General features: G+C 37.3%; 1 protein-coding gene and 1 pseudogene across 2 annotated transcripts in view; both read right to left on the bottom strand.

Annotated features, from left to right (window-relative positions):
• Positions 1-26,437, bottom strand: part of LOC144644270 (uncharacterized) — a 77,442-nt gene that overhangs the window by 17,675 nt on the left and 33,330 nt on the right. The window lies entirely within an intron of this gene.
• On the bottom strand, positions 1,420-24,597 carry LOC144644269 (uncharacterized; annotated as a pseudogene). The gene is made up of 23 exons (XR_013569077.1): positions 24,530-24,597; positions 22,137-22,204; positions 20,978-21,031; positions 19,818-19,965; positions 18,929-19,031; positions 17,000-17,120; positions 16,338-16,450; positions 15,401-15,491; positions 14,781-15,059; positions 13,296-13,514; positions 12,397-12,438; positions 11,432-11,572; positions 11,179-11,190; positions 9,734-10,099; positions 7,359-7,403; positions 6,067-6,519; positions 5,595-5,618; positions 5,047-5,223; positions 4,292-4,519; positions 3,691-3,843; positions 3,316-3,374; positions 2,559-2,728; positions 1,420-2,204 (listed from the first exon to the last, which is right to left on the bottom strand). The product of XR_013569077.1 is annotated as an uncharacterized LOC144644269 (transcript).

Genomic DNA, 26,437 nt, shown 5'->3' with positions numbered 1-26,437 from the left:
ATTTTTTTTTTCGAAAGAATTATCAGCTCTGGGCCGTAAAGGTTGTACTGGATAATGGACTTAATTGACTCGAAAATTTTAGTGTTGATTGCGAACTGTAAATAGCTTGTGTAGCAATTTGCATAAAGCACGCGGGATCTGCCGGAGACAATAAGCCGCAATTTACACTGATTAGAAAACTAAGGACTCTTTTAAAACTCGTAAACTTTAAGCCTTAATTACAATTTTTGTTATGTTTATGTAGACATCACGTTCTCCATCGTTAAAAAAAACTTATTAATCCTGAGAAGCTTTAAAACAGTCATTGCCAAAAAATTAGCGTTCAGACTACACAACTCAATTTTCTTTTTGAAAACTAGTGCTACATGCAAATTATGAGAGAATGGATCAACGGGCTTTGTCATCGAATTTGAAGTCATAGGGCCTCCACACACTAGACATTATGTGGTCGTTTCCATTCTATTTGTTGTCAAAAATTATCGACAACTAAAAAACGTAGTGTGTGAGGTGAGTTATCGACAACCAAACGATATTTTTTTAGTTGTCGACAGCTAGGCAGTTTCCTTTTTCAAATAAGGACATTGCTTAAAGTCGTCGGACATCTAATAGCTGTCGAGAACTAGGGTTTTGACCGTTTTTCCTGTTTGTGGGAATGTTGACCTCAGGTGACCACTACTATCGTAACTGCGTTGTAAGTGCTCAGTGGTTTGAGTATGCGCAGTGAATATTAGTTCCCAATCTCTCGCTGGTCTGACTCAGTTATCGACAACTAACACTCCAATGTGTGGAGTGTTTGTATCGGACAGCATCAGTAGTCGACAACATTTAGTTTTCGACAACAAATAGTTGTCGATCATCAGTTGCTACGAAATTATAAAGGAACGAAATTATATCCGGGTTGGATTTTTGAACACGCCACTGACCTAATTTCTTGTTTCTTGTTTTCTTTTCTTGTAATCTATGCCGAGGCTCTCGTGTCTGTTTTTATGACAGTTGAAAAAGGTATACCTTTTTTAATATGGATACCGACGATGTAATCTCTTTCAAAGTAATCGATTAGGTGAAACGTCTCGAAGCCGATAAGTATTTTGAAGTAATCTGGTTTTTTCTTAGTTTTGGATACACAACTGAAGAGAAAACGATCTTCTTAGGTGTGCACTAACTTTTGAATTTCCAAAGAAGGCCTCAAAAGATTAACAAAAAAAATTTAGTATCTTTTGATTATGAAAAAATGGCAGCTTTTGTGTGGTACTCAGTGTAAGCTTTCAAAATAAAACCAGCTTTCTTTTCAGAGTTTGACTTTGGGTTAAACACTGTCCCAAATATTGCAATTTGAGTAACACTGCGCCTTGGTAGCGTGCCCTGAGTATAATGAATTTAAGAACAGTCTGTTCTTGTTATCGACTGTAAAATTAAATATATGAGACACGAGTGAGAAAGGGGTAAAGAGTCATTCTTCTTTATTCTCTCCTGTATATACCAGTACAGGCGTTGCGTTTTTCGGGCTGTTTGTTCTCACTTGGGTGAGAACACCGTTTGAATACATTAATTTAGACTGATATAAAACAAAAGGGATTAATATCTTATACTAAAGATAAAAACTAAACCTTATGTTGTCGTCTTTTATTTAAGATAAACAGTAATAAGTGAAAACTATATTTATTTTTATTCTTGGTACCCTATTTGCATCATGACTAAATCATGATTAATGTACACTGATTCTAACTCTTAAAATTCTCGATGTATTTTTATTTCGGATATAAGCAAAATGAACTACAGCTCCGAGATTCTCCACTCAGTCGCGGGCTGAACATCAAACCATTGATACCATTCCACTGTAGGCAAAAATGTAAATTTTAAATAGATTGTATTTTCTTTTTCAGTTGTAAGTGATTAACCGTAGTAAACAGTTACAAACAGTACTGAAAAATGAGGTTAAAACTTGTGTATTTTCACTTTCGATCGCCTTTTATTGCAGCAACTGGAGGAGCAGTAGGGAGGGCAATAGTTGACGTTCCTGGTGCAGGCGACGGGACATTGCCATGGGTTTGTGTTGGTGTTGTAGATTGGTTCAGGCTGGTACGCCATTGGCGAGGGGTACTGAACGGCTGCTGCTGGTGATGAGAGGGACTGGGTACAGCAGCTGGGGTCACAACCTGCTTGGCAAGTGGTGCTCACACACTGGTTTGGACAGTATGATGAGCCTGAAATCAAATAAGGAAAGTGTTTACGTAGAGATTTGAATAGATAATTTGTTTGAGTATTTAGAGCATTCTTGTGCTCAAATGCGTGCTTAAATTAGGTTAGGACCTGAAAAATGGTTAATCTATGATTAAGGAAAGCAGAGCTGAGTCACACCGCCTTTTGTGTTGTTTTGGTGCCATGACGTCAGAACTGATAAAATTGTAGCCCGTGTGGGACCCAATGGATAAGATCGGGGAACGCATCGTTTACTCGACAAAACTTATCCGTTTCGTGCCTGACCTTTTGAAGAGTACATAAACTCAGTCCCCACCTACTTATTGAGATGGAATACATACTTTACGCTAGCCACATACCTGGCGGGAGAATCTCGACAGAGATAAGTTTTGCAGATGCTCCGTTCGACAGCTCCAGTTCTCCATCGTTTTCTTTGATGCTGGTTTGCAGCGACCCAATGGTATCGGAACTGTCGTTTGGCCCAAGCCTTATAATAACCTCAACATGTGATACACCATTTGGCATGCACCTGCAAAGGCATCGGAAAATATTAACTAAGCTTTAGTTAAGAGAACAATTGCACAAAAACAAGAAAATCAGTCATTTTTTTAAAGGCTATACTTATAAGCGTTGTTATGCAACTAAACTAATCTTAAATTTTTTTTCGAGATTTTTTCCGCCTTATATGTCAAAGTTGGAGTGGTTATCTATAGAACAAAATCTTTGTTGGTGATACATGTACAGGTTTTGTTTTATTTTGCGTAGTGTTAATTTAATTGTGTAGAGTAAAAGTCTGCCTGATAACAACAAACTTTATTGGCAGCTGAACTAAAAGTTTTACTCCTTCCCATACAGAGCAGGATCACTCTAAATCCTCTAATTTTTCATTCGTGAAACAATAAATTTATCAACTATACTAATAATATTATATTTTAAAAGAAACTGTTGTCCTGTTCTGCAAGCAAGTGAAGTTTACAGTTGTAACAATCTTCAATGCCAAGTTGATTAAATAAAACGCTGACGTCAGCAAGTGTAAGGCCGGATAATCAATCAATCAATCAACAATCAATCAATCAACGAAACCGTCAGTTATTTTATGTCAGTCAATAAAGTCACCTGATTGTGTTCACTATTGGCTGGAGTACAATGTTCTTTTCTTGGAAATAACGAGTAATCTGGAACGGAGAAAAGTATCAAGTAGATTTATTATCTTAACAGTTTATATTAGAAAAATTAAAATGGAGTTATTTTTAATAATTAGTAATTTACTTTTGTTCTGAATGCCTTTTTCATGTACAATATCCTGCGCTTTGTTAAATATCATCGGCCTCGTAAATGTTATTTGCACCTTACCCATAAGCTTGTGCGCTTTTCTTGAGGTAAAATGGTAATTATGTGCTTTTAAAAAGCTTTTATAAGACTATCTACTGGCATAAAGAATTAGAGTGCTCTTGTCTTGCTTAAAAGGAATTGACGCATACAATAACCTACCGTTTCTCTGAGGAGATCATTCACATTCTGAATAACTGGTGTACACATAGAGTAGTAGCCTCCAGAATAGACCGACTGGGAGTAGAGAGGGTTCTGGTAGGACTGAGGACTGCTGCTCGGTTAGATTGAAAACAAATTTATAGAAGGTGTAGCCTGAAATAAGGGATAAATAGCACTGTGAGTGGAGACAACAAAAAGGTCGTCAGTCGGCATACAATTACTGCAGTCACCTAATTTTCTTCGAACCATTTTATTTTCCAACCAATTAGTTGTTCTGATCAACAGTCAACATGTCACACTGTAAGTCATGCTTTACCATTTAACAGGGCCGGTGAGAGTATGTAGAAAGCCGAGCCATTTAAAGTAAAAGGTAATTTGTTGATGACTTTTTTCTCGACTCTGCGCAGGAGAAATGCCTTAAAGCCTAAAAAAAGGTACCCCTTCTCTGTTGGAGCCTCCCTGTATGGTCCACTGTGGGAAGTACCCCCTCCCCCCGAATTGAAGTCTCGCGTTAAAGGCCACCTCTCCGCAACAGGCACTTAATTTGCCCAAACTTGGGTGACCACTGTAGACAGGTTCGACAAAAATAAAGTGTATTTACCAGGCACGGGCACCTCGCAGACAAAAGCCTTGCTATCAAAGCAGTGCTTGTCAGCCCAACCAGGCCCGTAATCGCTTTTTGATTGCACGACACAGTTCTCAGCTTCATTGCCATCAGGCTCCCCAGGCAGCCACTCAGAGAACGGAATTGGGGATCCATCGACCCAGACGTACCGGCCTTCAGTTGAACGGTCATTTAGTCCAATCCAAGCTTCCGTCACGTTTGATTCTATAACAAAAAATATAGTTAAAATATACCTTCCACCGTTAAAAGAAAGATGACGGTTGTACATTTTACCACAATACCTTGCGAACCTAACACAGGCAATAGAAACATAGAAAGCCATACTTTTTTTTCCAGAATTTTTCCCTGCCCTTACAACATTGCGCATGCTAAGTTTGAAGTTTTGAGAACTTTTATGTGCGTTTCTAACGGCACTGTTAGGTTATACGTGCGTTAAGAATTATGGGTAAATGTACCAGTCGCCTTTTTTATTTGTACATCATTCCGTTTGGGTTGAAAAATTGTTAAAATTGTCTGTATTTATTGTATACGTATTGAATCCAAGAAAATACTTGTTCACAAGAAGAGAAATGCAAACGCCTGCCTCCCTTGGTAAATCGTTATTCATTAACGAAATTTACAATTGCCTAACGTGAGTGTATTAAATTTATGAGTTCGAGTTCGAGTTAAAGAAACCTCTTTGCACATTTTATAACTACAATTGATTAACCGAGTATTTCTAATGCCCTTACTTGTTAGTAGGCTCACAACCAAGGTAGCTTCCTCTCTGCTGTCCAGCGAGGCCAGCGTGCCGTTATCTAGTGCGCAGCCAAGAAGAGCGTCATCCCAGCTTACTGCGGTGGTACGCACAGTAAAACACGATCGACTTCTACCCATAGGCAGCTTTGAATAACCTTCTGGGCAGGAAGCTAGAAAATGATAAATAAAAAGTTAAGCAAATTAATAAATATCAGTAATAGACATTCTCTTAAACACAATACAACCAGAGTGCCTAAATTTTTTTCTATTCCATATAAACCGCATGCGCGCGTCTGGCTTTTGCGCTCTTGCGCCTTTTAAAATATACAATCGCGAATACAATTTTCTAAGGTTTCACACGAAGAAGGACTATGCCCAAAATGTTTGTGTTTGAAACTGCACAAAATGACGCTTTTATCCATTTTCATCACTTTTCAGCTTTTTTGTATATTTTTCGAAAGTTAAAAATTCATTTTAATTGTCACCCACCAACCGAGGAGAACACCTTCCGGTTCGACCTACATTTTTACAGAATACTTACCCTCCGGAGCAGGCTGAGAGATTCCTAAGAACAAAAAAATAGCACACCAGTGAGATCAAGGAATCACGCAGCTAGAGTACAACGAGTTACGAACAACATACAAAATAATAATGAAAAATCTTTTTCCAAATCATCAAATAAAACGCGAACTAGCATGCAAGATAGGATAATCATCATTTTTAGGAACTTTTCACGTCTGGTAAACAACTGTTTTATTATCTCAGCCAGCTGTACAAACATCTCAGACTTAATCCGATAGGGTAGTGATCATATCAACCAACCGAATGGAACACAAAGGAAAATAGGGTAGCGGTGCATCGTGGGTTAGAAAGAAAAAGGTTGAAAAAGTCGAACAAGGTTCAAATAAACGAACTGAACTCATCACATTAAGTACGTTTTTTTATGACCAATGCAATAAATAAAATTGAAAGAATGCCTCTATTATCTATGAACAAAACGTAATTAAACTGACCTGTTGCAGGGAGGACGTTTTCCTTTATGTTCCCTTCATCACTCTGTCCAGGGTCAAACAAAACAGCAATGTAATATTTGCCTCCAATACTCTGTCTCTTAGCACCTCCTGCTCCTTTTGCGATACCAACGCCTGCCCGTGTGCTGTTTTTCCAAACCAGCTGTGTAAATGGCGACGACTTAACTGTCAACTTGGGATCAGCCCAATCAAAGAACTTGATGGCGCCATACCACTTGACTGCGCATGCTTTAGCGAGGTCGCTTGCCGTGTGGTGACTGCACACCAGTTGCCCGTATGTGGAGTTGGGATCTATCTTTTCTGATCCTTGAGCTGCAACCTGTTGCGCCCACTTGCTGGCTTCTTGGTTGAGGTCTTCGGAAGGTGACACATCTGGGGATTGGTGAAGTCTTCGGAAAAGGTTTATTTGATCCATCAGTTCCATCACTAATTGCTCTAGGAAATGCAATATAAATAGTTAGAATTTAACCCTATATGCCATCCTCGTAGGCCTTTATCAACAGTGAAAGCAGAACAGTAATTGGAAATAAAAGTTAGCAGATTTGAGTGGTCAGTAAAACGTCCGTTTTTTTGCATTATATTAATCTTCGAGAGGTTCGAGTACAGCGTCATGCAAAGCGTTACGTCATGTTAGCGTCAGGAAGGATGATGATATAATTTCAAAGGTAAAACTGAATCAAAATTAAGAAGTTTTAATTCTCATTGTCCTAAAATGTTTCTTATATCTAAAAAGCCGTCTTTTAGACAATCACGTTTTTTTCATAAGAGGTCAAAAATCTTTAAACTTTGTGTGAAATTTTACTTTCCCAACTAATACGCGCAACGTTTAAAAACATGTCTCTACATGAAGTGTTGAACCAGCATTTTACTTTCATAACAAACGAAGAAGCAAAGCCATGAGTGTATTTAGAGCGGTTTTCACTTGAGTGTCGAAAGTAAATTGCGTTTGCTTTGGTTTTGCATTGCTACGCTTAGTGATTGGCTTAAAAATCTCGCGCCACTTTCTCAGCCAATCAGAACTAAAACCAAAACCAATCGTGACTCGCTCGCGCACGTTTTCCCGCGCTTCGTGTCGGCTACATGTATTTGCTTCGAGTTTTGATTGGTTCACTGGATTGTCTGTGGCCTTTATGATTGGCCAGAGTAATTACTATGGTTTTGGTTTTACGACACTCAATTGAAAACTGCTCTATGCAGGGGTCTTGCTGAATGCAAGTGTGCTTTTGCCTTGAAGAATAATGAGCAATAAAGAAGATGGAAAAAAATAGACTTACTCATGTCGGGCACTGGTCCTGTTGGGGCTGCGGTGGTTGGAGGGACTGTTACGATAACGAGAAAGAAAATAGCAGAAAATTCATTATTGTGTCTATTTTTTAAAGACAGCAACTTTACTTGGTATTGTACAAAGATTTTGTCAAAATTGAAAATAATCATATTATGGCTTTGTATAAAATGTATAGTTCAGGTCAAGGCAAGTGGAGGAGTTAATTTGCTTTATTAAACATCTATTTTAGTTTTAACGTTACCTATTGTTTGATTGACTTTATTAATTTATTTATCATTATTTATCTTTTATAGGAACTATGCCATAAGTATTATCCTGAGTTCCAATGCTAAAATTGGATTTTGATTGACTGTCGAATGAGTAACTTTGTTTTTGTTTTGTTGATGAGTTTCATAATTAGCTCAGAATTCCGCCCTTGGCACCGGACGGCAATGCTGTCAATATGGTTTGAACTTTTTCCCCGCCAAGCACATGGCCAGTCATTTCTACTTACCGCCGCGTGTTATTGACTAACTTGCCTATCTGGCTTACAAACAGTATGTTACAAATGCTACAAGCACCATTAGTTATTTTCTTTTGAATAGTGTTATAAGAAGTCGTATTGATTTAACAACTTTCGCAAATTATTGCTTATAGTATATTCTATATATTAATTGCTAGAACCGGTACCGTTTAAAAAGGCTTACACAGAAGTCTTCAAAGTGCATATTTTTAAAATGTTAATGTTTTTACAATTGTTTTAATTTAACACACATCTTAACGTTTCGTTTTATTTATTTGTTATTTTTTACAGTCTAAAATGTTTAGTTACACTGTTATGAGCAATGTTGTTAATAAATATCTTTTATAATTATTCTTAGAGTTAATGCTTCGCTAACAAGAAAAAAATAAGCGTCGTTTATTGCCGTTGTAGGGAGTCATGTAAGAAATGCGAAGTCAGTTCCAAGTGCTTGTGATGACGTAATGCTTCTACAGTCTGCACCAGTAACATATTAAGTAGTGGCAGTATTCTGTCTAACAGCGATTCGTCGTACGATTTGTGAATACATATCAAAATCCCAAATAACCCCGTGCCCATGCGGGAAATCGTATGGGTAAGGGGTGTCTGCAGGTCTGCAGCGTTCTCCTAAATTTGTCTGTTCATAATACAAAAAGGTTTTTCTTAAGGTGGATTTCCACTTACGCGTAAATTTTTACGTGTGTTTACGTGCGTTAAAAAATTTAGAGACAATGTATGAACGACGTAAACGTTTACGCAAGTCGTTCATACATTGTCTCTAAATTTTTTTTACGCACGAAAACGCACGTAAAAATTTCCGCGTCAGTGGAAATCTAGCCTTATGAGGAAAAGCACTAACGTTAAACAATAGTGTCCAAAAGTGGATAATGAAACACATTAGAAAATCCATTGTTTGCCCTAAATGGGTCTTCTTCGATCTTGATGTCAATTGTTGTCGTTAGAATAAATCCACGTCGCCAGTTTGCCGACATGATCCAATGCAGTCGTCAGTGTTACAGTCAAGTCAAGGCAAATGAATAGCAAGGTCGAGTTCAGTAGTTCCAGTATCGTCTTCAGTCTGTTCCTTCCCTTTCCAAACCTTCTTATCAGTTAACATCACTCACCCCAGTCCAGATAAATAACCGTTATGACATATAATGACCAGAGGTGAATATCATAGAACGTCAAGACAAAGTCCGTTTCTGGGTATATACAGTAACGATATTGAATACAAAACAAGCGGATATGAAAACTGATGAAATCAAAATAATGAGTTTCAGTAATAGGAATTAAGTTTTAAGGTCTGGTTTTGGGAGTGAATCGTCCACTTAAGAACCGGGAGGAGTTGACTTTTGACGACGGTTATATTAGTGGAAGGGGGGAATATTACGTTTCAATTGGAACAAATTAGATTTAGTTATGATTTTTTTGGATGGGGACTTCGGTATGGTTATGGTATGTGTGGAATCTTTGTACATCGAACAAAGTACGAATTGATACCTAATGAATATAAAACATATTCATTAGGCACGCGCATCATCTTTGGTTGCAATATACATCATGTGCAGATGAGGCGATGTTATGAGTGACTAAATGGCCAAAGTGATTGTAAATTATCATAAAAACGTTATCGAGAAATAAAGCGATCCAAATGTTTTGTTTGTTCATTTGTTTTCATTGAAAATTGTCATGAATATTCTTGATTTCTTTCGATGACTGATCACGATGTGTTTATCTGGTTCTGGTTAACAAATGTGGCTTAGTTTGGTGTCCGCTTATTGTAAATCAAGGAATGAATATGCCCACAGAATCCGGACTTCACCTCTGGATTCACCTCTGGACCTTATGCATAACAGAAATATTACCTTGGGTAGATCCGCCGGACGTTGAACTACCAACACTTGTTGTTGGTTGGCCTGTGGTAGCACCAGTAGGAGTGCTTCCAGCACCTGTTGTTGGTCTTCCAGTGGAAGGGGCTTTAGTGGTAGGTCCTCCAGTGGTAGGTCCTCCAGTGGTAGGCCCCGGGGAGCTTTAGTGGTAGGTCCTCTAGTGGAAGGTCCTGCAGTGTTGGTTCCTCCAGTGGAAGGTCCTGCCGTGGTAGCGGCCCCAGTTGTAGGCCCTCCAGTTGTAGGTGCTCCATTGGTGGGTGCTCCAGTGGTGGGTGCTCCAGTGGAAGCCCCTGCACCTGTTAGTGCTACCTGCTGCAGTTGTAGGTGCTGCAGTTGTAGCTGCTGATAGTTTACAAGTTGAAGGTAAAAATGGTAATTATCAGGGCCAAGGTTACGCGCAGACACCACGGAGGACAGTCAGCAGGGTTTGGTTCCCACGAACATGATTTTAACTAAAGTGCTTGACGCGTTTCGATTTGACGAATATTGCAGCCATCTATAAATCTCATGGTGGCGACATATCAAATGGCGAACTACTTGCACTCATAAAAGACATCTTCAGTAATGAACTGGAACGTTTACGCTCAGTACCTCAATTGATATTAGGATTTGCTTGAAGAAGCTAAAATATTAATCATCCTAATCATGTTAATTCAATACATATGGTTGTGGCTCTCTGCGATTTTAGGTCCATTTTCCGTCTGCTTCTTGAAGAGATATTTAGAATTTCTAAATTGATTTTGGTTAAGCACACATCTGAGAAGTATATAGAAGAGCAGTAGCAAGCGTCCGTCGTATTCAATTATTTTTTACCTAGATATACGCAGTGTAAACAGAACTCAAATTGGTTCATATAACATATGTTCATTCCTACCTTGAGTGGGTTGTTCATCTTTGCGGACTGTATTTGCCAAAAGTAAAATAAAAACAAATGGATTGATGAGTTTTGATGAAATGAAGCTGAGCTAGTTTTATACTTCTTTATCGCATCTTTGTAGCATACCCATAAAATCAACTCAATGTAATATGCAATTAACATAAAAGTTTGATTAAGCCTTCCTCACGGTGGTGGAAAGCCCACGGGAGGACCTAGTCCTTTTTGATGAAGGAATCAACGTTGGAGAATCAATCTAGCAACTTGCTTTATGATTAAGAAATATTCTTGCCAAATAAATAATTAAATAAATATCTTAATTAAACACTTCTTCAATGTTTTTTTAGGGCCATTGTATACAAACACTAAATAGAAATTATAAATGAACTTTACATGGTTAAAATCCCAGCTGGTAGGACGTAGACCAGTTAGCTATTTATAAGCGTAGCCGAGGAGTTGAACTCGGGGCTACCGAGATCAACAACAGCCAGTGGTCAGTACAGGATTCGAACTTGCAACCTCCGGATTTCAAGTCCAGTGTTCTAACCACTCGACCACGCTGCCTCCATCATCATGCATGAAAATGAGTTAAAACACAAAACCCCGGTAATAAGACTCGGCCGTCAGTTTATTATAATATGTGTCGTAATTGCAAGTCCTTGATGTTGCGCTCACCATTGACGTAAAAATCAGAATACGATAAATCCTGAACGCCCATAGTAAAAATAATGTCTACGCAACATTGGTTTCAATGACACTAAGTGATACCGGAAGTGATATTTGGTGAAAAGAAAAAAGACAATTTTGCTCCAACTTACTTTCGCACTTTGCTCCAGAAAATTGCGGTGGACATTGGCAAAAATGACCTTCAGGGCTGTCAGGATCAAGTTGGCATTGGCCACCATTTTGGCATGGATTAGGCTGGCAAGCTGCAGATGCCGCTAAGATAATAAAAAGACAACGATTTCTCTAAGATAACCATATTTTTATAAGCAAAAGTAAAGATATACATAAGCAAGTGATAATGAAAATAAACGATAAAATCTAACGACGTTTCGGAGTGGTCATGACACCATTTTCAAGTTCAAAAGTTAAAAGAATAAACTGCCAGAAAAAGTTCGCTTTAGATTGAAATAATAAAATATGTAATGTAACGCAAATACTCTCTTAACCAGAGAACGCCCCCTTATTTTTTTATATAAAAAAATATTTTTTTTTTTTTCTATAAAGCACCCCGGGCGCCGGAAAAAAATTTTTTTTTTTTTTTTTTCCCCCTAGCGGCCCCCCAAAAAAATGTAGCGGCCAGCCCCAAACGGACAATTTTTCGCGTCCCGAGGGTGTCCGCTTACAAGAGCTTCGACTGTAGTTTGGTTCGGATTGAGTCTGATTGGACATTTAGAGATGGTGACAATTCTCTGATTACTAGCATTTCATACACTAAACAATCAAACTTATTCTTCCACTTTTTGAGGACATGAAACTGTTTGTCAAGGTCATTCGGGACAATACAGTGTTTGTCTCTAAAGAGCTTGTCAATGGAAGATGATTTATTGTTGCGCTTGCCCTCGTTCTGGTGCAAGTGCTTTAGTTTATATCCAGTCATGTTTTTGTACTTTTGTAATCACTCAAAGGAACTTAATCTACCCCTCTGGTCTGAATAGGTCGGTTAAGAAGGAAAACACATCAATAAATAATTAAACAAAGCCTTGACTGTTGGTATTAGGAGTAACTGATTAATAAATGCATTTATTGTGATACCGCTTACCAAACGGATTGCCTTGTCCATAGTCCGCTGGTAACGCGCCGCCTGTCAACGCCAAATAATTTATTTACGTTAAAGGAGCAATGTCATGATATTTTGTCATTTTCCTTAGGTACAAAATAACTTTCAAGTTGAAGAATACCTCACTGATTAATCTAATTGGCAAGGCTCTTTGAAAGCAGAAAGTATCCTTCCGATTGTTTTGCTTGGAAATAAAAGCAGCCACGACATAAGGAATTATTAACCAAGTATGTCACTGCTGTATATTTAACAAATATCCTGCAAAATCGCGCAGAATATTGCCTGATACTTAGCCGACGAGGCCGTAGGATAATTGTTTTATTATTCAACAAATTGTCAACAAAATACATTTCGCAGCTACAAAAACTGTGGTTGAGCAGCGTTTCCATGATTTCGGACGAATCTTGACAACCTTCGTATATCGCATGATATCTGTTATGTATGTATGTACGCAATTGCTCAAATAAGCGCGCGCACTTTTACCTCAAAAAACTTAAAAAATCTCCTAAAAGTTGTGCTATAACAAAGGTAAACGTCACAGCGTGCACATTGAGACAGCACGGGAGGTTTTCTAAGCCTCAAGGCTGGTCGCCCTCGGCTTCCCTCGTGCGCTCTCACGCTCTCGTGCTTCCCTCCCGCGTGCATCTGTAACTCAGTATGCACGCTGTGACGTTACCATTTGTTAAATAGCATTAATTTAGATCATAAATGGGAAACACGCACATTTGTTGAATAATTATCTTAAAGATCCTGATGCAGGCTTTTTTAAGACTTTAGCTTTCGCAGTTCAACATAACACGTACACGCGTGTTTAGTAAGCATGTAGAGTACCATAATTCAACACTGAAACGCTATAGCAAGCCGTTTACTTCACAACCTACCCTCGTTGAAAGCCTTGCTTATCTCATCGCTTTGCAAAACTCTACTCCATGTGACAAACTGGTCAAACTTCAATGGAAGTATCTCCTCTGCTAGATTGTTGTCATTGGGTTTGCTAATCTTGAGGTCATTAAACAATGTTCCACTGGCGACAGAAAGAGGTTCACTTTGGAGCTTGAAACCAGCTTCTTGCCCATTAATGAAATATCTAAGCCCACTTCCTGAAAAAAAGAAAGAATACGCCGTTCAGTAATGATGATGATGATGATGATGATGATGAATAAACAGTGATTGGATGAGGTTTTTGTTACATCCGGAATAATCAAGGTCGAGGTAAGTTATTCGTGGAATAGTTCCTCCGCATCTTTGTCGGCCATTTTGTGTTTTCCGGATTTTGTCCAGCAATTTTTCAATTTAGGTAAATGTTTTGCTCGTTGAGAAGCGAATCGACAACATGAATTCCTCGCTCGGTGTCCCACATTCCTCAATCTTGCCCCCCAAGTGATCTGCTAGCGATTATTCACTTCTGGGTTGCGCGACTCAGAATAACTGTAGGCTCTTAGCCAATGAGAAGACAGATAGTGACTACAATGTATAATAATAAGAAGTAATCGGCCGAACGCGCCGCCGATTTGAAATTATGAGCACGTTTTCTCTATGAATTGTACGACACAAGGTACAATTACTAATAAATCGTATCAATAAAAAAAATCGAGGTTAGAAAGTCTTTGAGAATCTTTTTTGCATAAAAAAGGCAATGGTGAATCCAATTAGTTTTACACCCCCCCGCAACGAAGTAGCGAAAACAGCTAGAAAGAACTCTTCCTATTTCCTCTTAATGCACATGATTGACGCGCGAATTAGTTTACAAAAGTATGAAAACAACAAGAAAAACCCTCAGATACCTGTTATTGGCGTGCGCAGAATTAACCAATCAAATTCGAGAATTTTGTTATAGATACCGCGATTATAATACTAAAAATATTTTTTCTTTTTAGCACTTTGCAACAAATTAAATTACATTGCTTGGATATTCTAAATTACAATTTAAAAGTAAGATTGACTTAAGTTAAATTAAGCATTCTATAACATTCGATAATACAACAATTGACTAAGCACTTATTAATTTCGAGGATTTTCATTTTTAACAAACTAAGCTAGCTTTAGTTAGTTTTCAGTGACATTATGCCGTTACTTTAAGAATTATTCGTTTTCAATTGTTTCCAAATGAATCACCCACTTACCTCTATAGTATCCTATACTGTCCTTTTTAATTGTTTTTATTTTCGTTAACCATTTTGTTTACTGTTCATTTCAATTACACATTTCAATTCCAAACCCTACCTCTATAGTATCCTATACTGTCCTGTTTTAATTTGTTTTTTAGTTTTCGTTCTACCTTGTTTTGTTTACTGTTGGTCTGAGTAACGTCTTAATAGTTAGTAAGCAAAATAACAAGAATTTCCTAGTAAGAATCAACAACGTACCTGCCTTCCAAGTGAAAGCGAATGAAAACCAAAAATTGAGCGGTATTTTATCATTTTCTATTGTAATCTTCCATTTCTTTTGGGCCGCCACCGCTCTCAGTACGAACATGCCGTTTTGATGAAAAAGAGAGAATCCTCGGGACCTGCTATCTTCTCCTCCGCTTGAAAACACATATTTTGGTGATCCAGGGTTATCAGAGACGGCTGGTGCGTTGATTTTTGCCCAAAATATCATGGTAACACCATCCGTGCACAAATCAGGGTTGCCGATGCAACGTCCTTTAGAAATGAATAATAAGAGAAAATAATACTAACTTTTTTTGTTTGAATATAAATATCTGTATCTTAAAAACGGAGAAGTGCATAGGCCTGAAATTTGTATGAAGGGAACTTCAGTTCATATAAAAAATATGCGAATAAACAGCTCTGTGATCACAAGGGTTTGCGATTTTTCTATGGCTTTCCGGGTGCGAAAACTTTTCGGAACATTCGAGAAACGGGCACCAGGAACTCCAGGAGATAAGAAAGAGTCTTAGTAAAATTTTAACCCTCGACTTCCGGATTCAGATTTCCATGTATAAAGCCACTTTGTATTCATTTCATTAACATACGAGTCTCACCTTTAAAATTGCCCAAATCAATCCAACTACTTTTCTCAAGAGTTGAGACCGCTTTCTTTCTGATAACCGAGTCAACAATTTTAGCTCCATCCTGAGGTACACAAAGCACAAGAAGTTAGTCAAATATTAAACTTAAACTTGCGTACAGGTGCAACGGACATAACAAAACTGGCAACGATCATTTGCACAAGGCTCCTGAATATGTTATCCCCCGCGGATGGACCACTCGAAAATGTGAATTAAGCCCCTAAAGGAGACCAATCTAGACGTGCCTGAATCTTTCTTTGAACCCTAAAATATACCATTTTTCTTCCATGAACGGTTTTAACCGCTAACACAGTATGATGGCGCTTTATATTTCTTTATGTGCAACTGTAAACGAGACCTTGACGTCTAAAATTATTATTAATCTGTCCTAAACATCCTTAGTGAGACCAAAGTCCGTAATTTACACCCCCCCCCCCCCCAAGCAATACGACGAGCATCACCGTCCCTTTCAAATGGAGTTTTTTCCCCGGGATATTATCCTACGTCCGGGTCCTGAGAGACGTATTTAGAGGGCGTCAATTCTGCTAGTTGTTTAACAAAACAATTTCTTCCATACAATAAATACAGAAACATCAAATAGTGCTCAGAGTTTCCAACAATTGTCATAATGGATTGAACACTACTGATTCTTTTGCGCCACGCTAGCCTACTTGGAACGATTCTCTGAAAAAAATGAATAACTTTTCTTCAGAGCCTTGCTAGCGTCTGGTATATGGTTGACATTTATTCCTGTTTGTAAAATTCCACAATATCAGCAATAGCACAAAAAGTGTCAGATGGATAGCTTCAAGAGCTCGAGGCTCTAAAAGGTCTCGAATAAATTTAAATCCATGACAAAAGTACTTTAACTTTCAACCCAGCTCCCTTTGTAAAATAACTTTAACTTTACCATCAGTCGAGCAGGGAAATTTCCTTTTAGATCTGGAGACGAGTCATCCTGAGCTTCGTTAAACGGCCAACAGTGGGATGCATCTTGAAACACACCATTACAACCACCTAATGCTGCAAGGTTAAAAATATAATGACGAAAAAAATTAATCGGTTTACAAGTTCCAGGGGGGAAGAAAGTCGGCACTTTTCCTTGACGGCGTAGCAGTGCCTGGAAACGGTGCAAGTCTGTGACAATCAAGCCGTTGCTAAGAAAGACGTCACCCAAAGTTTTGTTTTTCTCAGAAAGATTAAAATATCAATGACTGCATGCGTGTGAAATGCAAATAGCTATTGCGTTTTGTGCACAGTCAAGACCAAAACATGCGAACTAAACAATGAACTTTTTCAATCTATTCACTCTGCCCTTAGCAACCATTCGATAGCTACTGCGCACACTCGGTTGCCCGGCACCGCTATGCCGCACTTTTGGGTCGTGTAACAAAGGGAGTTTCTCTCCCCCTCCCCCCCCCCCCCTCTCTGACAATTCCATAAGAGCAAGGATGATACGTTTTTCCAGGTATTTCTTATAATTTTCGTACTGGAAGAGTCGCTCTTTTCTAACCATAACAGGAGCATAGTTATTTATTTTACTTTCACATGTGTATGTATATTATCTCATACCTTGGTTGACTAGATTTGATGGTTGTCCGGCGGGAAACAGTTCTTTTGACAAAGCGCCCGTCTTCAGCTCACAGTTACAGGGAAAGTCATACTCCTTACCCCCAGGTGCCACAATTCTTATCTGTTGGTAAACATGATAATATTACAGCAATATTACTTTCCTTGTGAAAACACAAACTGTGCCTAAAATATATATAATGGTCACAAAATAGAAACTCCTGAGGCTCAGACTTCCATGCGTTTTACACTGTTGTTTTCGGAACGCACTCAATCTAAGCCCGTTTTATTTTTGTCCAAATTAGGCAAGAACATTCGATCTCAAGTCTGGGCAATTTTAGAAGTTTAATTAGAAGCATAGTCTAATTAAAAGTCAATTGCTACAAATTGCGGTACTGTTTGCACAATTAGTTCAGCTTATTAATCTCTATTCATATTATATTTTTAGTATTAAACTTAATTTTGACTGTACAGTAGCTCTTTAGTCTTTTGAAGGCTCATTGAAAAATTTCATTTCTTCTACTCAAGATAATTCTTTTTATTATTATTATCTTTATTATCATTTTAACATCTTTACATACATACATCTGATACATCGACTGACGTAACCGACTACGTTACATACGTTACACTACATTGCATTACATCACTGTCATTAGATAAATAAAAATAAACGACCTATACACACTAAAAAAATAAATTAAAGGAAATAAATGAAAGGAATAAAATAATAATAGTTATAATAATAATAATAATAATAATAATAATAATAATAAATAAAATATAAATAAAATAAATGAATAAATTAACAATATCTTTCCTTTTTTGCTTTAAATGTTAAGCAAAGGCTTCCACTTCCCTTCATTTATGTTTAGTCTATTGTTCTTTTTGGCTATTGCTCGTTCAATAGATTCTGTCTACCTTAATTTAGCTATAAGATGAGACAATAATGGTACACAGTCTTTTAGACGATTTTGGTAGATTATCTGTTTTCCAGCAATGATTATATGATTTAAAAGCAGCCAATGAAGCCTCTTTTGTACAAAACCAAAAATGATGTCGCAATCGTTTAGATAGTCAATGTTAATGTGTAAAGATTTAACCCAAAGAACAACAGACTTTCAGAAAGCTATAGTAAATTCACAACTACAGAATAGATGCTCGAGGGGTTCGTCTGAAGTTTTGCAAAAGGTGCAAAGAGGTGAGTCGACTAATCTCATTTTGTATAGTGATTTGTTGGTAAAAAATATTCGATTTATAAGTACTTTATATTGAAAAGTTCTTGTTTTGGTGTCAAGGGTGACAAGATAATTCTTTTGCTGTGAATAACTTATTATTACCATTGCGAGAGTGCGTAAGGCCCGGGCCAAACGAACCTAATGCAAATGAGCAAAACGTTTTTGGTAATTTGCATTAGGTTCGACTCATGTGAAGTTCGACGTTTGGCCCGGGCCTAAGTGACAATTTTTAAAATTAGTCTTCTGTAATGTTTTTGTTTATAGCTTTTTAACGTTATAGGATCATTTGGACGATTGGAGAACAGACATGAATAAAAATGTTGCCTGTTGTGGCTTGCTGTGTAACCAAAATGGTAAGTATTTTTAAAAGCGTCTCCTTCCGGTTAAGTAACATTTCTTTTTTTCTTCCAGTCCCAAAATAAGTAGTGTATATGTTGAACCTGAAAATTAATTTCAGGTCAAGATGTTTAAACTAGTTTGATTTGTATTTTCCTCTGTTCCAAATTTATTACCGGCATAATCCTTAAACAAAGAAAACTTCAAATCAAACTCGTTTAAAATCATTTTGAACGTTGTCCGTTGTTATGAAAGTTATCCGAAAAGGTCATGTTCTTCCCAACTATTTACTTTCTCAAACTTTAAGTTAAAAAATACTTCAGAGGTGTGCCTGGTATCGCGTGTTCCTAATTATTACCTTCGCAAGATTCCACGCTGGCATGAATAATGAATTATCATGTCTTATTTTTATCTTTAGGATTTCACCAACGTCCATTATTTGCAGCACAAAATTGTCGACTCTGTAAAAGGGAAACATGCATGATACAGTTACCAGAGAAAGACAAAAACATTCACCATGTAGATATTTCTAACAAATTCGGGATAGGATTTTATTGTATAATGATATTATTATAATGTAGTACAGTAGAACTCCGAATTAACGAACTCCTAGCCCTGTGTAACAAACTTTATAACCCACCCATTAATTTTTGCGCGCGCTCATTGGACAAAACGCATCACGTGGTACAAAATCGGACGATGGGTATCAGCCAATATAACCCGTCCGATTTGATATCCGTCGTCCGATTTTGTAAGCAGGCACCGGCAAAACAAACGAATGAAGTCACCTTATTCAATTCTAACTTTTAATGAAATCACAGAGTTAAAAATCACGTAAACAAATCAACTTACATTTGCTTCAACCACAGTTACGCCGGGTTTATTACGTAGGTTTTTTCCTATAAATTTAATGGCGATGAAGCGCGTTGTAGAAATAAATCGGAGGGTTATAAAATAAATAAACCCCTTTCTGGCTTGCTGGTATATTGGAGGATAATGCCCTTGGCTGAAAGATTGTCCTCAAAATTTCACAGTTGCCCTCGAAGCTCAGTCTGCATTCCCAAATAGGAATTGCAAATCAATCGAACAGACATTCTGGTTATTCCATTTATTCTTATTCTGGAATAAGGCCAATCAAACGAATTCTAAAAGATGTGTGTGATTGAAGGATTGATTGATGTAGGGAGGGAGGGGAGGGACGGACGGACGGACGGAGGATAAACGGATGGATAAATTGATAAACTTACTTTCCTTTCTCGAAATTATTTTCAAATAAGTTTCCTTTAAGCTTCTTTTCCTGTGATTGTCCGTTGGAACCGTAAATGGTGATGAATACGTTAGCATCTGTTCCTGCTCCTTCTTGAATGCCGGTAGTGACTTCTACTTCATACGGCACTGCAATGAATAATACATAATATTTCTGTATATTCTTTATGAAAATATTTTACAATTTTTACAACTTTTTTACAAGTGTGCTCTCGTAATATTATTATTTGTTTGACGAACACAGCTACTTGCAAAGTTGAATACGATCAAATAGATGCTTGTTACATCGTATTTATCAACGAAACGCAGTGAAAACGTTAAATATTACAAGATGACACTTGTAAAAAAGTTTGTTGGGTGGCCACGGTAAGGCGCGTCGCGCTGTAACTACGAAGGCTGCCTTCCTTATTTTTGACTTCAAAAATGTACATTAATTGTATAATGTTCATAATCTACCAAACATGAAACAATGTGAAGTGATGTATACTTTCTTTTTGTCATTTAACAATTTTTTAGATTATAATTTTGTGACATATGCCTTTGCAATTTCAACTTTCTCTTCTTGATTTAAACAGTGAAAATTTCACTGAAGCTGGAGGTGGGGAGGGGTCAGGTACGACCGACGAAAAATCAATAAAAAGTTAAGCTAATTGAATACTTTGTCGAGTGGAAAAAGTGCGGACCACTGTACGTGTTCTCACACCGCACTGGTTATAAGTAACTTGTGATATAAAGTTAAGGCAAATATTGAGGACTAAGAATGTAATCAGCGCTCTCTTGATGGTTTTAGGAAAATACAATAAACATAAAATTTCATATTTATCCATAAATCAGAATCCCATTTCTCTCTACAATTTCAATACAGAGACAGACAGGCTGGTACTAAAAAGAAAAGAACTGATCACCAAAAGGAACTTGAGATAAATTTAGCGCATTGAGTTTATTTGACATTAGTAATTAAAGAGCTAATGGCTGAACCGAAGCTTGCATTTCACATGTATGATTCATTTCAGCTGTGCATTTTCATAATCATAATTAAATTAACACCACTACTATTTATATTATTATAAGAAAGGAAAGATATATTTTTTTCTGGCTTTCAAAGCTTGCGTTATTCTGTTTGGTCCCTATTTTCATTTACCTGTTCTTCGTTGTCTCGTTCTCACGTAGTTGCGCGCGTGCGCAGCTTGTCCTGCTAAAATAGAACATGAGAAATATTAGTCAAATATTAGTCAGGAATCAAATTAATATGCAAATTGTGAGTTTGTGGCAGACCATAAGTACAAGTATCCGTCTTCCGTACATAACACCCAGCGATATACGTAGTTTGCCAAGACTCGTCCGACGTCTATTGCAAAGTGTTGCATAAACTCCAATTTCTCGGGATAATTATTAAATATGTAATCATGGTGCAATTTATCATGAAACCACGTTAGCGGGAAACAAATGAGAGCACGAAAATAGTAGGTTAACTTGTTTACATAACCGATGGCATAATAGTAAACAACAGACATAACAAAGATACTAAAACACGAAGTTTTTTAAGTATCTTCTTTAGGAGCCTCAGGTTGCCCTATCAATTTACCAGTACTCATTTATACGCCTGGGAAGAGAGGGGCATTATAGGAGCCTGAGGCTACCCTACTTTCTATACGCCTGGCCCCGGTTGTTCGAAAGGTGGATAACGCTACCCACCAGATAAATCACTATCCAGTGGATAGCGTAATTTTTTTTTCAGTACTTATCCACTGGATAGCGATTTTTGCGGTAGGTAGACCTGGAACTGAAGAGAGGGGCATTGTGACAATTAAGTATCTACCCTTTAGGAGCCTCGGGTTGCCCTATCATTTTGCCGCACCGGTACCCATTTTTACGTCTGGGAAGAGAGCACTACACAATGATCCCGGCCGGTGCTTTTAAAATCCGGACCGCTTTATACGGCGTCCAACGCAGAAATCACTAGGACACTGCGCCTATAAAACATCTTGTTTACGTTTGGGCTATGTGTGAAGATAAGCATCCGTCACAATATGAAAAATGTTTTACTGGAGGCAAGTTAAACTTTAGTTAAAGGATGCGCGCAATGGTCGTTCGATAAATAAAATAATCCTCATGGTGCGACAGCAGACAATGGCTGAAAGATTCACAAAAAAGCAATCTGTGTTCAACTACATAACGTTCACTATAAACAACATTACAGCATAATGGTGTTTTTTTTCTTGTTATGTTAAATAGTGCCGTATTTTTAAAATAATATGAAGAATTATCAAATAAAAATATAAAATAACAATTTTAAATACCTAGGACAATTCCTGCGAGCAACACTGCAAATAATGGACCAGCGGTGGCCATTGTTCAGTCACCCAATCTGAGAACATAAAACGTCAAAACATCATAAGCCAGTTATTAACAGAAAGCGTAAAATTCACAATAAAATTGCACTAGCCCTGTGTGACTTAGTTTACAAGACAATTAACTTTACCTGGCTATCACAAGATATTCGAGTTCAAACCAATTTTATACTGTCCCACAACACTATAGTATTCAAGCAAAACCAAGTTAGTTTACTTTCTCTTCGAAAATTTTTGGCCAGTTTCCAATTTTCAGTTTAAACGTTATCTCATGGAGCAAACCTGACGTAAGTGTGTATCATACAGGTTTTTGTCGCCTGACGGCGCAATTTCTGCCGCACTGAAAGCAAATATTAGTCTGATGGCAGGTTGATTTACAGTGGAGTCGCGATAACTCGAACCAAAAGTCGCTTTCCTTCCCTCAGTCGAACACTGCAAATTTTACTCCCGATTTCTCAAACGAATTTTCGTTTCCCTTGAAAGTTCGAGAAATCGAGTTTCCACTATATATATACATAGAGGATAATTAATGGTTGCGCGGAGATATGAAATTTATCTTCGAGCGCGCGAACGTTTGAAATATCGATTTGAACACAAGAAGAGAAATTTCATATCTCCAAGCAACCATGTATTATTTTGTTTATTTTATAAATCTGTTATAACGAGGTTTTTGACGATTTTCCAAGATTTCCAACCATTTCCGAAGATTTCCGAAGATTTTCAAAATGTTGTCCGATTGTCGTACGAAGTTTCCAAAAATTTTCCGAAACTTTTCCGAACCTTTTTCGGAAATTACCGAAGATTGCCGAGGACGATCCGAAGATGTTTCGACTTAATATCGATAAACTTTGGCTCATTCAGCATTGAAACATGGCAAACTCGTCAGCAAACGTGTCGAAATCGATATTTTTACATGTGATAGATATATCTTTTACAGTGTAAAGATGTGATTTTTCTCAGCAGAGAAATCTTAGTAATTCACTCTTGTTTATATAATAAATAACCAGTTATATATATAAAAAAAAACAAAAGACATAACAATTTTAATGTCTAAAACACGAACTAGCTTTATGTTAACAATTTTCAGATTTTGTTAGTTTATGCAGCAGTCTATGCCACAATTTGATGTCTTCAATTTCTCCGAATAATTGGCACACTCACTACCGACCCACAATCCAATCTCTTTTAAAATCAAGGTTTCTTGGAAGCTAATATTAAAAAATAATAATTAAAATAAGCAACTCCATATCATTTATATGGTACAGTAGAGCCAGTGGTTTCCTCAATCCTTTCTTGAGGGCAGATTTTGAGACAAGCTTTAAACCGGTTTCCCACCTGTAATATCATTTGTAGAAGCATTATAAGATTATTTACATTCTTAACGCAATGTGAAGCATTGACTTATGGTCACACTGTATATGTTGTCAGCGGCGTTTTTCCTTTCTTAACAAAATGCTTATTTTTCAATAATGAGTAGAAATTGCGAGTGTAGATGTGACTGTATGGTAGAGTATATTTACATTACTAACTAAAGCACTTTCGTCCAGAGCATAAAATAACTGGGTATACGTAATAATAAATGTTTTTAAATAAGCTGTTCATAAACGAAATGATAGACATAATATCGCGAAATATCCTAATGGAAAAGTAAAAACATATGTAATACGGTTATTGTTAGGAGGAAAAATCATTTTCTGGGGAAGTCTTTTTACCAGTTGAGTAACGTTTGAATAACTTTCAGAAAAACAGCTAACACCTAGTTTTTATGCGAAAGCATCCTTGAAAATGACTGGATCAATGGCCATCAATAGTATTTAAAAATATTACAAGAAAACAGACTGCTGAAGAAAAACTAGCGAAAGCTAAACAAGAACGCTGCACAGGCTGGTTTCAGGACTGGCGAAATCAAAAATGAAAAATAGCTATCTGAACTACTATTTCAAATCTAGGAAGGAAAACTACTGACTGAGCTTATAACCTATTTTTCAACAGATTTTTAGAAAGAGCAAACTTCCATAATTGGTCGGTGGTACTTTAGTCGCTTGCCAACGTAGTAGTGTCATTTTATTAGATATTTCGATACAGCTATAATATTTTTACAGCTGCGTCAAGTTAGTTATCAGTAATTCGCCATAAGTGACCTCTTGCAGCAAAGTAAACGTCTTGCCTTTTCAGTTGATATTTTTTTCACAGCATGCCCCCCGCAATTCAAAATATTTTTGAATTCGCGGCTTTGTTTATCGTTAAGAGACATTTCAACAGCCAAACTGTTTATAAACTAATTGATATCACACCTTAAAATCTCAAATTTTAAGTATATAAAGGATAATAAGATAACTTACATGAAATACGAAAATTTGTTTCCTCGCCAAAATATCTTGCGATCGTCGTGCGTATCTGAAGATTCTCTCGAGCAATATCGTTTGATTATGAGAAACATCTCAGGCGCAATAAAATGGCAGGTTGAAAGCGCTCAATATTTCATCGAAGTTACTCAAGTAGAAAATTTCAACAAGATATGAATAAACACTCTTCTTTTTATTGTTTCAGAGGCTTGTTATCTGAAGCACCAACGTGTAAATTCTTTATATATCTTGTAAAGGCGGCATCTCATTGGATTTCGCGTCAATTTTTAAAGCGAACGTTGCCATTTTTTTGTTTTAACTTATTCTGGTGACTTTTCTTAACTTGTGACAAATTCCTTGTTCTCTCAAGGCGCCTGGAACTGACTAAAGCCACCTGCTTATATAACAGGTATGTTAGTGTTCAGCTTGGTTAGTGGTTATTGAATGGCAAGAATGTTTCACAGACTGAGCAACAAGGGGCATGGTTGCAAGTCAAAACGTGCGAGGGACTAGGACGGAGAGAAGAGGAAATGTTTCCTCTGTAACTTCTGTAACATCTATTTTAACGTGCTTTAGCTATAAGATTCAGTCGCTAAGTATTAACTCCCTTTTTGATGTACCGTTACGAATAAATAGAGACCTTTGCTTACTGTAAATCCCCATACAGAGATTAATTCAATAATTACCTCTAAAAGTATCAGGGCATTCGTGTGTGGGGGGGGGGGGGGGGTGGAAATGCAAGCTTTTCGAGTATGAACCACTAGATGAACAAGGTCTTTTACTTTCTAGGTCTGAGAGCAGGATTGGGTTCAGTTTGGTATGGCTTATTAAATCTATGATATGATTTTATTCTTAATAATTTTATAAGTCCAACCTTATTCCAAAATGTTAGTCAAATGTAAGTGATTGGCAATGTAAGTTCAATGATTATAGTTACTGGTAAATAATCCGGTTTATTAAAAGTTATACTGGGATTGTACTTTTCTGTACTGTTCTTAGTTTTATTAAGCCTGAGACTCATACAGTCTAAAACAACCAGCTGCCTTTTGAGACTAAACAAAATACCATATCCAAGAGATCAAACCTGCGGTTTCATTTCCAAAGTTGCTAAGGGATATGACGAAGTTAAAATTAGTTGCACACTCGTGAGCGTCCAATCGCGCTTCTCCAAACTTCTCCATTCTCAGAGCTATGCCACAAATGCACGACTTCCTTAATCCAAAAAGCGTGAACAGTTTTAACCGCGAAGGCTTTCCGAACATCTTTTCATGATTGTCATTCAATTAGAGCGGTTTTCACTTGAGTGTCGAAAGTAAATTGCGTTTGCTATGGTTTTGCATTACTACGCTTAATGATTGGCTTAAAAATCTCGCGCCACTTTCCCAGCTAATCAGGAATAAAACCAAAACCAATCGTGACTCGCCCGTGCACGTTTCCCGCGCTTCGTGCCAGCTACATGTATTTGCTTCGAGTTTTGATTGGTTTACTGGATTGTCTGTGTCCTTTTTGATTGGCCAGAGTAATTACTTTGGTTTTGGTTTTACGACACTCAATTGAAAACTGCTCTAATTTATACTGCATTTCGACAATTTAATCAAATGATCATAATATATAGAACTGCGCAGTTTGCAGTGGCACTGATGTGTACTGAGGCGGTGCAAACTTGCGCAAAAATTGTGCCTGCAGCGTAGATCGCAAATAACGCACACCCTATAGCAAAATAAAACAAATCTCAAGGAAACAAAAATGCACTGTATTTATGACGTCCTTGTGTTTATATAGATTCAGTTTATATCTGGACAGGATCGATGGTGACACCGTCTACCTCAGAAGTCACAAAATCCTCTTCATCTGGAATGTTTATCTTAAATATTTATGAGATGAGTATCAATAATAAACCAAGAC

The sequence above is a fragment of the Oculina patagonica genome, chromosome 2 (genome assembly GCF_052425735.1).
Source record: "Oculina patagonica isolate OP01 chromosome 2, crgOcupat, whole genome shotgun sequence".
NCBI classification, from domain to species: Eukaryota; Metazoa; Cnidaria; class Anthozoa; order Scleractinia; family Oculinidae; genus Oculina; species Oculina patagonica.
This window is presented reverse-complemented; position numbering and strand designations above follow the sequence as displayed.